Source organism: Triticum urartu, chromosome 7 (genome assembly GCF_003073215.2).
Source record: "Triticum urartu cultivar G1812 chromosome 7, Tu2.1, whole genome shotgun sequence".
Classification (NCBI taxonomy): domain Eukaryota; kingdom Viridiplantae; phylum Streptophyta; class Magnoliopsida; order Poales; family Poaceae; genus Triticum; species Triticum urartu.
The window spans coordinates 714,552,174-714,556,123 of record NC_053028.1 but is presented as its reverse complement, the minus strand read 5'-3'; the positions used below and the strand labels follow the sequence as shown (position 1 = coordinate 714,556,123).

Here is a 3,950-nt window from a genome sequence, read left to right as displayed (position 1 = left end):
GCGTTACAGCAGATATGTTTTTATGTTTATCATTATTACAATGGTTTCATCGTTTCTAGCACCGGTTTGCTGTTTCGAATGCGTCTACGATGTTTTAAAAAAGATGGCAAATGTAGTTCATCAGACATGGGTAGTGAAAGTCATCGTCGTTTTTCATTTTGGCTGTTTTGCTTCTTCTTTTTCATCGCTTACTGCACCGGCTAGCATGGGTAGGTTGATCATGTAGCCACAACCTTTACTGCGGTTTGTGCACGTTACTCTTGTTCCAACTTGTTTCCCATATATTGCACACGACACACTATGTGTCTCTAAACCGTGTCGTATTGTCATGGAAATATATGCCATGCAGAGTCATTACAAATACCATGGCATATTTTCAGTACAGCTAACATGGCAGATACAGTACAAACAACATGGCAGATCCAGCATAATTAACATGGCAGATACAGTACAACTAACATGGCAGATACAGTACAACTAACATGGCAGATCCAGTACAACTAGCATGGCATATTTAGTATAAAATAGCATGGCATATTTAGTATAAAATAGCATGGCATATTTAGTATAAAATAGCATGGCAGACTAACTACACATAACATGGCAGATTAACTACACATAACATGGCAGATTAAGTACCCATAACATGGCAACTGCATTTATCCATTCAATGAATTTTCCTTCCACTTCTGATGCCCCTCAAGAGTCATTCTCCCAATTTTTTTAAAAAAAATTCTCATCATCTAGGGTACAAAAAAAATGTCCACAAGGACCATGTCACATCGCCCCAATTTTTGCTCATGGATTGCCCGCCCCTTTTTTCGTTTTCTTGTGTTTTGCTTGGATCTCCAATCCCGACTTGTACCTTATCTCTCTTGGACGACCCTTTGTGATGGAACGGGGTGGGTTCCTGACCTGGGTCTGTGTGCTTGCCGTTCTAGATCCTATCTTCGAGTTTTCAGATGATGGCCCTGTGGATGAAGGCACACTTGATGTGCGGGGGAACCGGTGTAAGGCTTCCTCAGCTTTCCTCTTCTTGATCTCATCAAGCTCTCTTTTCAGTGCCTTCCTGTGTTTTTCTGCGACTCTCGCTGTCTCATCACTCTTGCACGCTTTATCAATTAGCTCAGCATAGTTCTTTGTCAGCACAACGTGCCTCACGGCTTCCATGGTTGACTCAGGTCTCTCGTCATGCACAGCCAGAACTACGTGTGTTGTCTGCGGCGCCAATGCGTCGTCAGCGTCCCAAGTCCATCGCCGCCTTATGAAATGGCGGGGCATCCGTGTCATAGCGTTCATCTCCATTACTTTTAGTATGTGACAACACACAATGCCATCCCGTTCGAACTTGCAGCATTGGCAGTAGTACTCGCCTTCGCCTATCGAGGCTTCGACGAAGTAGTTCCTTCCTTTGTCCGGGTCTTCAGGTTCTGAATCTGACATGCCCAAAATAGAACACACCTTGAACGTATGTTCGTCCACCTGGAAAGCCGTTAACATGCTGGCACGCTTTATTTCTTCCTAGAATCTGCAAGTTTTGTGTGTTTTCTGTTAAACTATCGTGCGCTCTTTTCTTGTACCACCTTATGTTGTCATGGAAATAGAAATACATTTTGTTTGAACATGACAAACATAGTTCATTGAACATGGCAAATATAGTACGTTGAATATGGCAAATGCAGTACACTAGACATGGCAAATGCAGTGCACTAGACATGGCAACTGTAGTACACTAGACATGGCAACTGTAGTACATTTTCAACTGGACATCGTCATTTTTCCACACCAACATTCCCTAATGGAAGCACATTGCATAAAACATGGCAACTGCCCTTTTATTTAAACATGGCATCTACAGTTGAGTAAACATGGCAATTGCATTTCAACAAACATGACAGATGTATTTTATTAAACATGGCAACTGCATTTCAGCATATGTGTCGCCAATATAACATTTTTTCCAGTTGACATTGCCATTTGCATGCCAACATGCCCCAATGGAAGCACAGTGCATTAAACATGGCAACTGCACTTCATTCAACAAGGAAAATGCACCCGAGCAAGCATGGCAAAACAGAATTTGCATTGAACATGGCAACATGCAGCTGAGTAAGCATGGCAAACAGTATTTCATTAAGCATGGCAACTCCATATCAGGGCAACTGCATTGCACTCTATAAGGCACCTACTGACTTGGTGCTTTTTCTGCAAATAAGACTGTAACGCAACTGACTTACTTGTTAAAGATCTTGTTGGTGTATATCTTGCTCATTTGCCTCTCTATCGGTAAATACGTTAGAAATTTTGGCTGCTTTAGTGCCGTGGTCGCTTCTTGCTGTAGCTCAGATCCCAGAATTTTTTGTTGCAAAGCTATGTACTCCTTGGCAAACTGTAGCAATGAGTTGCCAGGGCTGACGTACCGCTTCAAAACAGCATTGAACCCCTCGCTGCGCTGCGTAGTCTGCAGAAAGGGGAAGAAGCACTGCATGAAGTAGGCCGGCACCCACTATATTCGCTTCTCCCACAGGCTAACAAGAGTCTCGTTTTCTTGGACTTGATGTGTTTCAGTCATGGCCATCCAGCTCCTTTCAAACTCCTCCACCGTCAAGCTGTGGTCCACACACAGCTCGAATGCCTTGTGCAGCTCTGGACGGTCAGCAAAGAACGGTCCTAGCGTCTCCTCAGCCTTCTTTATAATGTGCCACCTGCAGTGCCTGTGCACTGCCAACGGAAAGACCTCCTCTATGCCTGCACGCATGCTGAAATCTTGGTTTGTTATTATGTTCATCGGAGCAAGTCCATCCATGCATTCCAAGAAGGACTTGAACAGCCAAACGTACCCATCCGTGTCTTCGTTCCAGACGAGCCCGCAGACGAACTGCAACGACTGATTGTGGTTATTTATTCCTATGAACGGAGCGCATGGCATCTTGTACATATTGGTGAGGTACGTCGTGTCGAATGAAATGCAATCTCGGAAATGTTTGTAGGCTCTTCTTGCAGCACCATCCACCCAATACATGTTCCTGACACGGTCCTCATCGTCCAACCTTATCCTGTAGAAGAAATCTGGATCTTCCTTCGCTTTCTCATCGAAGTAGGCCATTGTGGCCTCTATGTCTGCCAACTTGCTCTCTCTACGGTATTTGGCCTGTAGGTTTGTGACGTCAGCTGGTATGTACGGCATGCTACTCAGAGTCCCCTTTTTGCTGTGGATGAGAGATAGTATCTGTACCATTCTTGATGGACCGACGTTACAATCATGTAGCAGCTTTACGAATTGCCTTTCGACGGGGGTGAACCCTCTGTGGGCGGTCAAAAATTTTACCAGGTCGAACTTCTTTATGAGTTGGTGGTTGTGCTCATCAAAATATTCATTGACCACCCACTGTGCTCCATCTACGTTTAGCTTACACCGGACAGGGCACTCAGTCTTGAGAATGATACCTCTCTTTCGTTCTGGAACGACAGGCGCAACACCTTTCCCCTTCTTGTTCCTCCGTGCCTTGTGGCACCTCATCTCACCTCTGCTGTACTCGTTAGTTTTCCTAATTTTCCTATGGTACTCGGTGTTGACCGCAAATCCATGGAACTTTGCATATGTCTGGTAGTATTCCTTTGCTTCTTCGAACGATTCAAATCTCTGCCCAATGTACGGTGGCTGAGGTACCACGGTCTCTGATTGCCCACCATCTTCATCCCGTTGTGCGTCATCGTCAGTTTCATCATTCGCTTCAGTATCGGCGGTAGTTCCATCTACTTGAGTGTTGCCAGTGCTTGTGTTCAAAGGGGTGCTTGTTGGCATTGCTGGAATGATTGCCATTCCCAACTTTGACTCGAAATTGTTTGCGGCATGATTGTCTGCTGGCTGGTGGAACACGTCTTCGGTGCGCTCAGAGCTCCCTGCAGTAGATGTCCCCGCGCCGCTGTTCAGTGTAGTTGTAGGCCCT

General features: G+C 45.1%; 1 pseudogene; it reads right to left on the bottom strand.

The window, feature by feature from the left end:
• Positions 1–798: 798 nt before the first annotated feature.
• LOC125519613 lies at positions 799–3,106 on the bottom strand (annotated as a pseudogene).
• Between the last annotated feature and the right edge of the window lie 844 nt (positions 3,107–3,950).